A 13,856-nucleotide genomic window follows, 5' to 3' on the forward strand; every position below is an offset into this window, starting at 1 on the left:
TTGTTGACACATGAGAAATAGAGAAGTGTGTTAATTCCCATGCAAGCATATAACTCCAATTCGCTTTTTATATAATTTTCTATTTATATATTTATAACTTTTATTTTAATTTTTATAACTTTTATTATTATTATTTATTTATTACTTTTATTATTATTTTATTATTATTATTAATTTTAATTTTCTAATTTTCTTTTATTTATTTCTTTTTCCTCAATTATTTCTCATTTAATTAATTATAATCAAAATATCAAATAACATGATATTTTATATCAATTTTCTCAAATAATTAATTTATTAATTAAATCTATTTATTAAGACTTAATTAATAGAAAATTCACCAAAGACCTCCAAGATAAAATATGAAAACCCATCACAGAGAAAATCACACAAACTCAGTCTAAAGGGTTAAAAATCACGAATCATGTCATCCGACACATTCGGTGGGTAAAATATCTAGATATTTGTCCTACCTCACTAGGACAATTGGCTTCAAGGTTTGGGATTCGAACTTGAGAATTTATCTCCCTTCTCTTATCATTGAGATAATATAATAGGGTATGCTCATCCTGGCAATTCAGGGAAGTCGATACCCGGTACCTGCAACCTATAGAACAACCATGCATGTACATACAATATATATAATGCTAAGCTAAGAAGAAAATGGTAGGAAGTGGTGCATCGTGTAGATCCCGACTAAGCAAGTGACTACGACCCCCCTCCTTAACCGCATTAGAAATGCCATACAATAAGAAAAAATGCACACAATACACATGCAAGTATGGGGTAAGTATCCATAATAAAACACATGAGATAATAAACCATCTAACTATTCATCAACAATAACTGAAAACAATATAATTTTCATCATGTATGCATGAAATGTAAAGTCCAAATGATCTCATCACATAACCACTGAATCCATAACATAATGTCTGATAGTGTCAAAACAATACCACTGATCCATCGACATAAAACTAGTCCATCATAGTCTGATAATAATAGCAATAATATGTCCAGAAAAGATGTGAACTAGGGTAGGCACTACATCTTACTTGTTACTCACTCACACTTGGATAGAAAACATGTATTACATATATACCAATCCAATTAAATACATTCTAGAGTTAGCTACAACATCAAATTCAAATTATCTTCACTAAGGTGGCTTACTACTATAACTCAAGTTCTGAAGGCCACTTAGGTGATATCCTAACACTTGAAAACACTATCTAATCATCAAACTCTAGGATTCAGTTGACATTGGTGCTTGGTCCACATTGATCACTTAGAAGTAGGCACAAACTCTATTAGCACTTGGTGACTTGATGAACACTAGAGAACTTGGTAGATACTATGAATTTCGGTTAACACTACATCCTGCTTGGTTTATACTACGAAGCTTGATAGACTCTATGAATTTCGATAGCAATGTAGCCAATTGAAGTGATTAAGTGTTTAGTCACTAACTAAAAAATGATTTGACCATCAGGTCAACAATCTCCCCCTTTGAAATTAGTAACAAAAAAAATTATCATACCAAAATTTTGAATACTCAAAAGATAAGTGAAAACTCCCCATATCAATATGCTTGGGTCTGCAACTTGATAGATACTGACTCTATTTCTAAATTTTCTAAATTGTTTTGTTAGCTTTTCTATACATAACTATATTTCCCCCTTTATATATTTCTAATGCAGCGCAAGGAAGAAGAATCCCAAAAGGATATATCCAAACCCATAGCAAATAACCACACAATGAAAACAGAACAATAAGAAACAATAATACTAGATCAGATAACAAATCACAACTCTTTATTCATAAAATAACTAATTACATGCAATATACCTAGCTGTAAGGCCTTCTAGGTTAGGGCTAGATACAAAAAATAATTACAATATCATTTCTACAAGATCCACAATATCCAACTTACAATCCGAATCCTAGTTAGTCTAGAACTACAACTAGATAAGAACACCAAGAAGAATCCACACTTGTACCCTTAGGTCCACCAAGAAATTCTCTAGTTCTCAAGCTACAGCTACTAGCTCTTTAAATTTCATAACTTCCCTTCATCCTCTTCTCCAAGATGGATAATAATGCTTAAAGATTCCATAAAACCCCCTACTTATACCCAACCAAGCCACAAGTCAGCCCAGTTCATTACAAATTAAATTAAATCCCTCACATTAAATATATATTGAGCCACGAGTTGACTACAACACTAATTAAATACCCAAAGTTGGCTTACAAACAACATGGCAGCAATAGGAACCAAGACCAAGCTGAGTGTCAAAAGCATCAAGCTAAGTATCACTAAATTTCAAGCATTGTTGAGCTCCTAGATCATTCCAAGCACCATGGTTTATGTTGAGCTTCTAGTGCATGCCAAGAACTATAGTGTATGCCAAACTCCAATTTTCTTTTGACCTCCCTTCAATGATTGAGCAGACTTGGGAAACACTATTGATAAGCTCCTAGAGAAAACTGAGCTCCTAGTATTTTTTGAACATCTTCATTAGCCAAGTCACTCAGTTAACACCACAACCAAAATAACTCAGTATCAACCAAATCGAACTTCCTTATTTGAATGAGTTTCCCAACTCCAAAGCATAACCACATCATCCTATAGGATTGCAAGCCAACTAGGGGTGCTCCTACATCAAACACCCTAGGTTTGAAAAGATGTTTTTAATAGGTTGAAGAACATCTTCTAGGATTTAACACATAAATCCCAAACTTCACATACATATCCTTAAAGTCTTCAACTTCTACACTCTTTCCTATGTTCTTCTTCTATTTCTTCATATCCATCTTTAGTGTGCTATAAGTTTACTTTCCATACTGATCTCCAACCTTCTTCAAATCTACCAACTCAACTTGGCTCTTAATACTTGAGTTTCTTCTACTAACCTATTCATTCTACCAAGGAATCACTAAATGCTTCTTTCTACCTTTCACATTTGTAACACATTATTGACACAATCATGCACAACTCTACAATCATAGTGCTAAGGTCTACCAAGAAACATAAGACAATTGTTCATATCCATAATGTCACAACACTTGATCCTTATACTACTCAATCTAGAATTCAACAAGGCATTGATCCCTCACTTTCAAAGCATGCTCACCATGCAACTAGCTAATCCTATAAGGATAAGGGTGTCTCAATATCTTCAAACCAAGTTTCTAAACCATCTTGTTAACAACAAGGTTATTAGTACTACCAATGTCGACAATGACCTTGCAAGCTTTACCACCAAACTTACAACAAGTCCTAAATAAACTAGTCCTTTGACAAGAATCAAGTGTCCTCTAACCAACTAGCACTCATTGAGTTATATAACTCTCTTCTTTCTCTAGTTGACTATCTTGGACTGCAACCTCATTCATAAAAACAAATTTCCTACCATGAGGAAATTCAAAATATCTATGTCCCTCTTCACCACATCTAAAAAAATTACCACTAAACCCACCTCCACTTGTCCTTCTCTTCTAATTAACATGCTTTGGTTCATCTTCAACACTTAGTTTAGCCTTAGTCAAGTTATCCCACTTCTACTTCCCTCTAGCATTACCTTGACTTTTCCTCTTCAACTTATCTTCAACCTTTAGAGCATACTAACAAGCATCCTCAACTAAAGAAATATTCAACATACCAACCTCATCCTCAATATCAAATCTCAAACCATTAATGCACCAAGCTATCTTTTCTTTTTACAATTCTCTGTGCCCAGACTAAATAGTCAACTTGTAGAACTCCTCTGTATAATCTTTCATAGTCATATATTTATTCTTTAGATTCTGTAACCTCTTAAACAAGGCAAGCTCATAATCATCAGGAATGAACTTAGCCTGTAATTTAGTCACCATAAATCTCCATCTAATGATCTTCATTTCACCTTCTTCTTCTTTTTCTCTTTTTAGTTCTTTCCACCAAAGAGAAGGATGTCATTTTAGCTTAGTTTGTGCCAACTTCACTATGAGTGGATCCTCAATATCCTCAAGCTCAAAGTGTTCTTCTAATTCACCAATCATATCAATCAGATCTTTAGGAGTCAAAGTACCTTAGAAATTACAAACCTCTATCTTATGCTTTAGCTTCAAGTGAGATCCAAGTCTAGAAAAATGACCATCCTTAGTTCTAATAGATCTCTCTATATGATTAGTTATGTCCTCACCACTAGATCCAATAACTTCAAAGTCATTAGCTACTTCCTCATAGTAACCTTCAGTACCCACATGCCTAGGTATACCACCTAAAGAACTCACAATCTCAACAATCATATCACTCTTCATCAATGATATCTCAGATCTAAATTTTTCTCTAATCTTCTCTGAGATCCTTTCCTCCCCAACATCACTAAGATCATAAATTTATGTAGGGTCTAATCTTCTTGGAGGCATCGTCCAAAATTTGTGCAAACCAAAAGCAATAGATCCAACAATACAGAAGATCAATCAACTCCACAAGATCAATCTTCTTCAACCTAAGAACCTGGTGCAAACTACCTCAACTTCAATGACTGATTCACACACTTAGGAATAACCTCCACTTTGCTACCACTTGATGTAGTGAAAGGTAGGAGAGTCCCCAAAGTAGATGTCCAAACCCCTAGTAAATAACCACACATCAAAAACACAATAACAAGAAACAATAATGCAAGATCTGATACCAAATCGCAACTCCTTATTCATAAAATAACTAATTACATGCAATATGCCTAGCTATAAGGCCTTCTAGGTTAGGAACAAATACAAACAATAATTACAATATCAATTCTATAAGATCCCATAGGATCTAACTTACAATATGAATCCCAACTAGTTGAGAACAACAATTGGATAAGATCACTTGTATAGGTTAGGTATAACACAAATTAAGTACCCAAAGTTAGCTCATAGATAACTTGATATCAACAAGAACCAAGACCAAGCTGAGTGTTAGAAAGACCAAGCAAAGCATAAGTAAATTCTAAGCATTACCAAGCTCCCAAAGCATGCCAAGCACCATAGTGTAAGTTGAGCTCCCAGTGCATGCCAAGTACTATAGTGTATTTTGAGCTCCCTTTAATGACTAAACACACTCAAGAAAAATTGTTGATGAGCTCTGAGAGAGAACAAAGCTCCCAGTATCTACCAAGAACCCCAAGCTTTGTCCAACATCTTGATTAATCGAGTCACTCAGTTAACACAACAACCAAACCAACTCAATATCAACTAAGTCACACTTCCTTCTTCAACTAAGTTTCCATACTCCAAAGGCAAAAACCACACCATTCTATAGGATTGCAAACAAACTAGGGATGCTCCTGCATTAATTTCCCTTTGGATGCCCTTCCATATATACATATAAATGAGTACTATATAGTATGATAATAACTATTTCCCCTTGATTTTGACACAAATGCAAAAAATGCAAATTTACAACATAATACCAAAATGTGAAAGGAAATCACTATGTACCTTTAGAATTATGGACATGGTTTTGTCCCAATTCTCTTGCAAAAATTTGGAAGCATGTAAAGATATCTACACTTTAGTCGATAGTTCCATTATGTGATCAACAATTGAAAAATTGTTGTCATGGATTAATGTTTTTGCAAGAACAATATGTTTTTGCATTACATCCATGCTGGGAAATATCATATTTTGTATATTTTCTAGTGCAGCCCTTATCATGGATTCTTCCCAAAACAATTCTGTCTATAAGTCTGTCAGATACCTAATTTTTACAAAATGTTTAGAACTAGTGCTAGGGTCAAGCAACAACTTATGTGCACTTTCGTTCAAACCAATATCTATCTATGAAGACTTACCCTTTATTTCCTTTGTAAAATTGGTAGTGTCACTTAACTTTACAAATAATGAAACAACATTATTAAAAAAAAAATTAAAGTAGAAAGAATGGTGGATAATTCTACTTAATCAATGGCAATATTTTGTGCCACTTTCTCCAATTCTTTGACTTCAAGTATCCTCTCTTCCCTCTATAGAAGTTTGTCTTGTCCACTCAATTCTTCATTAAACTCATGGACAATATCAACAATTTGATCCAAAATAGGTTGCTTCTCATCAACCTCTTGAATAGGAAGAAAAAGGGGATGGATTCAAAGGATGATGTGAGGGGGAATATAGGACCTATCCTTAACCCACATTCCTGAAGGGAAAGATCCAAATTGATTAATCACAAAGAAGTGATCAATACACAAATGAATCAATCAATGGAGAATATGAAGAAAGGAGGAAATCCTATAATCTACTATAGAAAGTATGTACTTAAAATTTGGAATGAATAAAAGATAAATACTAACCTTCAAGTAGGGAAAATCTAGAAAATGCTGAAATTTGATGTCTTTGTACAATTTTAGGAAATTCTGCAACCTATTTTGAACTAGAAATGTTGAGATAGAGAAAACCCATAGATCTTTTGTCCTTTTGATCATAGGTCAACCTTGACCCAAATAGTGGGGCACAATCTTAACCTAGGGATTAATTGTACCCCAAAAATTTGACCTTGACCTTGACTTGCATTGCTTTGACAAAATTTCTATTCATGGATTCTACAAGTTGGTGGAAAGGGTATCCAAATCTTCACTTCAATTTGTTGTTACACACCTATACATACAAAAAAATGGTTTGTTTGGATGAGGGGTTTGCCTTTGTCAAAACCTGGTTTGGAATCAACCTTAATAATGGAATTGAAATAGAGAATGCTAGCAAGTAGTAGAAGTAAATCTAATAATGAAGCTATGATATTCAATAGATATGAAATTGTATTTGAAATGTAAACAAGTATATTGATATGAAAGCTTGGACTAAACAATATAAATCAAAACCATAAATGTAAATAAAAACCTCCATGATTGTATGCTTGGATTCTACCTTGAGAGGAGAATGAATAGATCTTGAAGATGAACAAAGTATTTTGAAGGAAGTTTATACTATCATGATGGCTAGATTTGGGGTTTGAATGATAAATCTTGAATTCTTGAACCAAATCCCTTCATAGGCTTGAATGCTTCAATCCTTGATCTTTAATGGAAAAATTGAATGGAGATGATGGTTTGGATACTTTCTTGATCTTGCTTGAAATAATTAAGAATCATCTAATATATTGTCTTCTTATGCGTAATGTGTTATGAGTTATATAAAATGAGAGAAGGAAGCTTCCTTATATAGAGATCTAGGGCACAACATTCTAGAGAAGGCCAACATGGGAGAATTAAATCCACATTAACTTTAAACTGTAGAAATGGACCTAGATTAAATGTAATTTAAGATTCTACCATTTTGAAACCTAAAATAGTAGACTTGGATGTGGGAAAATGAAACTTTCTAAATCCTGATATCTTGAAACTTCTAAAACTTGAAAATTGGACCTACGATTAGAGATGAGGTTGAACCTACCCTAGATATCCTTGAATTAGGTTAGGTTCTAAGTCAACCTTGACCCTTTAGGTTTTCCTTTACCTAGAAAGTCAAAGTCTTTCATTTCATAAAGAAAGTTTTCAGAAACAAGCTAGAAATAGAGAGAGAGAGAGAGAGAGAGAGAGAGAGAGAGAGAGAGAGAGAGAGAGAGAGAGAGAGAGAGAGAGAGAGAGAGAGAGAGAGAGAGAGAGAGAGAGAAGCATAATAGGGGGAAAACAACAAGATCCAAGAAAAGACCTATTCAAGGTGCTTGAAATGACCCTAGACCACTTAATCAGAGGTCTAAATGCTCTTAATATGGAAGTGCTTCCATTTTAAGATGATACATTAAGCTCCCACTTTAGCAAGAGTATGGACTCGATGCAAAATCTTGGTAAAGGAGAAGAAAGAAGAGATCCAGGTGGATTCAAAATGAGATAAAATAACACTAGCTAAGGACACAAACCCTCAGTCTAAGGATTTTAACTCAACATATACACATGAGGGTGCAAAGACAAAATGAAAACCAAAAAAACACAAAAGAAAGGGTTAGTAATAAACAAACCCAAATCAACTAGCACAAGAAACCTTGCTAAGAAATATTTGTCATACTAATATCATTTTCAAAAAGCTATAATAAAAGCATAAATAATTAAATGAGAAAGAGAAGAGAAACACTATAGATAACATAGAATCATGATCCATGCCTACTAGCATAAAAGTGAAAAGAAAGAAAAGAAAAAGTTTTTACCTCACCCAGTAAGATGCCCACCTTACTGTGCATCACTAAGAGAGAGGGAGAGCCAAACAGGTGTCCAAACCTAAAACTTCACTCATAAACTATGCTTGCAATTATAATGCATCTTCTGATAGCTTCTAGAATACCCATAGATCCACCTTCTTGTATCACTATGAATATGAAATGCATATCTCCTCAGGATTTAGCAAGTTATGTGTTTTATCATCAAAAGATTTAGCATATTAAAAATTGAAAAATGTGTATCTCTTCAAGATTTAGCAACTTATTTGTGTTACCTTTAGAGTATTTAGAAATGCATGTCTCTTCAAGATTTAACAACTTATGTGTATTACCTTTAGAGGATTTAGCATAATTTTTTTTTAATTTTAAAGTGTGTCTCTTTAGGATTTTGCAACTTATGTGCATTACCTTCCAAGATTTAGCATATAAATTTAAAAATATGGTACAAGAGAGACCATATATATTGCCCCCTCTTTATCATGGCTATCTACTAGGAATGATAAGGAAGAGGAATAGGATACCTACTTTACAAGAGAAGGATATGTCATGTTTGGCAAGAATGTATACCAAAGTCGTAGTGAGGAATATTGAGCTCTACATCCAAGAGCATAGATAATCATGAAAAGGATATGTCACTTATGGAAAAGGATCCTCAAAGAAAGAGATCTTATCAACAATACCCCACCATAGAGGAGTACTTTTAGATAACATATCATCTTTTAAAGATAAACCAAGTGGGAACAAAGATTCAACCATTAAGCCCCCTATCAAGAAAAGGAAGAGGAATCTTTGGAAAAAGGAAAATAACTCTAACACCAAATAAAGGCTAAGAGTTTATAAATAATCATAATTTGCAACATAAAGAAGAGGTGATGAACTAGGACAAAAACCTCTCATATAAAATGATTATCCATAGTCAAAACATCAATTTGTATAAAGAAATAATATTGCAATATAAATAAGTAAAACTAAGCTAAGGAAAGTAGTTCCCTAGACAAAAAGAAAGAAGGAAGAACCTTACCCCTCAAGGAGGAAGACAAAGGATACCTTTGAAAAACAAATGTCTTATAAAAGATATCTTTAATAGAGCATAATAGAAAATAGGAAGAAAGAATAACAATTAAGCCAAATAAAAGGCCCACTAGATCCTAGGAGACCGGATGAAAATACACCTCTTGCCCTCTAGTCTAGAGAGAAGAGGACAAGAGATCTATATTAAATCAAAAGGTGGGAAATATCCTATATCAAAATTATGAAGGAATTATAACACTACATGAGAGTGAGATATAATTCCTAAAGTAGCTCATTCACAAACATACAATTTGAAATGTCTACAATCAGCAAGTAATGGCATATTATGATAATGGAAAGGAAATTTGTACTTGGATAAGGCATTTTTTAGTATAGGTTTAAAGATTTATTTATTGGAATTCATTAATTCAACATACACCTATTTAGGCACCTCTTGATGAATATCAAAGTTATGCATGGTAGGTGTAGGGAGAAGTTTATGAAGAGGAGGATGATGATTATCATCACCTACCTTAACTTGAGATGTCAAAAAACCAACACTGTGCAAATCTGGTTTAGAGGGTATATGAATGTGATACTTAATACCATGCTCATTAACTCCAAGCCCTAAACCTCTATAACCTTATTTATTTATTATATTATATCCTATAGTATACATATCATATAAAGCTTCTATAAGAAGTGATTGTTTATCATGCTTATGAGTAAAGGTTGTATAAGAAGGAATAATAGGTTTGGAAGAATTTTCTTTACCCTTCCCTTTAATATCATCATGAATTGAAGGAGAAGGTGAATCAAAGAAGTCTTGCGCATCTGCATCCTAAACTATAGCATGAATTCCATCATAAGTATGGGAAGAACATGGATTAATAGATGGAGAATTATGCATCAAATTAGGAATAATAAAATGAGGATTAGGACTATTAAGAGATGATGTATCATCTACCAAATCCTTCACATAATCCAAGAGAAAAATAAGTCTACCACATGAATCTTTAATGATATTTTTGAACGTAGGAAGACTAGTATCAATCAAATTCACAAAAGCATAAGCAACAATAAAATGAAAGATTATGAGCATAATAAAACGAATGATACTCTCACAAACATCATAATAATGGTAAAGAGATGCTAAAAGAAGGGTGATAAGGAACTTAGCCACACACCAAATCATTTTAATAATCTTCATAGTAAATGAAATGCAATAAATTTTTTTTGTATTTTATAGATTTTTTGGTATTTTTTAATTTAAAATGCAAGAGCATAAACTAAATCTAATCTTAATGCAAGAAAAGACCTAACACTAAAAAATAATATGGCATCTAAATACACAAAAGATAGGGGGTAAGCATGTCAACTTTACCAAAATGAATAGAAAGAAAAAGGGGATGGATTGAAAGGATGATGTGAGGGGGAATAAAGGAGCTATCGTTAACCCAAATTCCCAAAAGGAAAGATCCAAATTGATCAATCAAAAAGAAGTGATCAATCCAAAAATTAATCAATCAATGGAGAATATGAAGAAAGGAGGAAATCCTATAATATAATTAGACCACTTACGCGGAGGGCTAAACACTCTTAACATGCAAGTGCTTTCATTTTAAGATGATACACCTCTATACTAAGTGCATCAACAAATATGTCTTTAATGTCTTCAAGCACTTTATTTTTCTTCTGCCTTTCTTCTTTGAGCTTCTACTATCTGGCTCTTTTCTTAAATAGCTCAAAAAGGGTATCCATTTATGTTGGACTTAGATTGGAGAGATCCCAATCCGGTATAACAATGTCTTCCTCTAAATCAATTTCATCATTAGAGGTTTCTACCTCTTTGCCCTTTTATTTTTTAGCAGTAGAGGGAATATTCTCCTTTACTTTTCTCAAATCATCATTTTTTAGTTGAGGTTTAACCTAAACTTTGATTGCACTTGCAATAGTTTAAATAACAATAGTAGAAACAACATTTCTCAATGGAGAAATACTAGTAATAGTAGGAGAACTTACTATTCCTTGTTAAGACTCATTCTAGCCTACTGTTAAGATGAGTGGAGCCTATTGCTCAGTAGATTAAGTAGTGGAATCAACACTCATCATTGCACTTAGTAAAATTTCTCCAATAGTCAATTGGATTCTTGGTGGAATAATTTTTACCTCAATTGACTTGGTAGTAACATTCTCTGAGCTAGATGACACTAAGGCTTTTCTTAGTGAGAGTGGGAGGGATGCCATTACATTTGTTGCTATCTTCTTAGGATCTAAGTCTGGAATGCTCTATATTTTAGGAAGATCTCCACTTGTTGCTTGATCCTCCTCATCTTCTTCATCATTACCTTCTAAATTATCTATCTCCTCGGTAGGATTATGCAATCCATATATGTTTTTCCATGCAATTGTGTTTTAGTTCACAACAAATTCAATATCTTTTGATAGAATCAGGAATGCATTGAACCTAGGAATTAGTTTTTGTTCATTCTTTCTCAATGCTTCCTTCACTTTATTGTCAGAAAGATTTCGCATTGTCTTTCTTAAGGTCTATTCTCTAATATCTCTTGCAATATTTAGTGCATTTTCCCATTTATTTTGAAAAGACTTCTATAAGATGTTAGCAACTTTCTTTGTCAGTTCCTCAGGAGAGTACTTCCACCTGTAGAACCAGAATCAGTGTGCAAAGAACATTAACAAATAAAGTAAACATTCACAAACCAAAAACTAAATTCACATATATGCTTAGACAAAGAAAGAAAATAAGAAGTGAAAACCTCACAAGAAAAAGCACTCCATGCTTTCTTGATTCTGTAGATGTGTCCTTTTGCTGTGGATGTATGCTCAAGATGCTCAAAACCTGCTTCAATGGAGATGGGTAATGGAAAATTGGTAGCTTTGTGAGCTCTCAATTTGGCATTATAAGGGTAATATTGATGGCTTTGGTTCTCAAAATAGCATGGTAACTTTAGCTCAAAGATTGTTGATGAAATGGCTTGGGATGGGATTCAATTTATAGGCTAAGGGGTAGAGAGATGGAGGGCTTAGATGCAAGGATGGATGAAGGCTTAAGGAGGGCTAAGATGCACTCAAAGGGGAGCACATGGATTGTTCTTGTTTAGCACTAATGGGAAGGTGACACTTGTCACAAGGAGGATGAGTGTGAGAGGGTAGGGTAAAGGGTTGGTTAAAGTCATGATGAGTGGGGTTGAGTATGTAAGAGGGATGTAAGAGGAATGAGTGTGGAAGAGGGAAGAGTGTGTAAGATGGATGTAAGAGTCATGAGTGGGCTTGTAAGAGTCTTTATGTTTTGTAAGAGCACTCATGACTTAGTGGTTGGGTTTTTTTGAGGGGAGACTTTGGTTTGGATTAGGAAAGTCTTAAACTTGTTTAAGGAATGTGACAACATTAGGGGGTGGATTAGGCTTGGGTTTAGGATTAGATTAGGGATGTTAGAGATGTGCAAGTGGATGGCATTAATGAGGGTGGGTGAGTTAGTGGCTCAGCTTGGTTAGTATGGGTGGATGGGGTGGATTAGGCTAAATGGGGGATTAGAGATAGGTTAGGGGTTTTTGAATTTGAGGATTTCATTTATCAAATAGATTTATTTAATAAATGGGGATTTTTGGAATTAGATAGAAGAATAGGATTTTAATTGATAAATAATAGATTGTTTGATTTATCAATTAGGACTATAGATGATTAATTAAATTAATCAACTAGGGGATGACAAAGGATTAATTAAATAGAAATTTAATTAATAATGCCTTTTAGATAACTAAATAGGATTACTAAAATAGTGTAATCAAATTTAGGTGTCTACACCACCTAGCCATTTTAGCCACTAAGGCTTCTTCAATTTTCTTTTCTTCTTCCTTGGATCTTGATTCATACTTTAAAAAATTAAAATAAGACATACCTCCACCATCTTGTAGTCTTTTTAGTATTTGCTTACAGGTGGGGGAAGACCTTTTGAATGTAACTTTCTTCTCTTCATCTTCTTCTTCAACATCTTGCAATTTTAGCTTCTTTCTAGATTTTATAGGTCTTGTTGTTAATACTTTAGGAGAGGATCTTGTAGCCCTTGTGATTCTCACCTTCCCCTTTTTCTTAGGGGGCTCTTATTCTTCAAATTCTTCTTCTTCTGCATGTTCCTCTTCTCCTCCCTCTTCTTCTAATTCATCTCCCTTTCCTTTTTTTAGTAGAAGAGGGGAACTAGATTCCATGTTGTCCTTTTGAATCTTCTCCACCTTATCTCTTCCTCTCTTTAGGGCTTGAGGAAGCTTAATTTCCAAAGAAATTTTGGTCTTAGCATCTTTGTAGGTGCCAAAGTATGGTGTCTTAGGGTCTATTGGCTCAATTAGAAGAGCCTCAATTGTTAGAAATAGATAATATTGAAGGGGAGGGGGTGAATTAGTATTTTCAATATTTTTTCCCACAACTTGATATTATTAATTACTTTACCACCTGCCTAAAAAAGTAAACCAATAATGCCGAATAGTATAAAAAACCATACAAAAAGAGAGATCATAACACCATATTGTGTTAACTAGGGAAACCCTAGCCAAGGGAAAACCTTGATGGGGATGAAACCCACTAGATGATTCACTAAATAAAGGATTCAGTTAAGGATATTGACCCTATTAGGAGTCTATGAAGAATGTATAGTGGC

This window comes from Cupressus sempervirens, chromosome 5, assembly GCF_028749045.1.
Source record: "Cupressus sempervirens isolate cs-2001-9-10 chromosome 5, ASM2874904v1, whole genome shotgun sequence".
In the NCBI taxonomy this organism is placed as follows: Eukaryota; Viridiplantae; Streptophyta; class Pinopsida; order Cupressales; family Cupressaceae; genus Cupressus; species Cupressus sempervirens.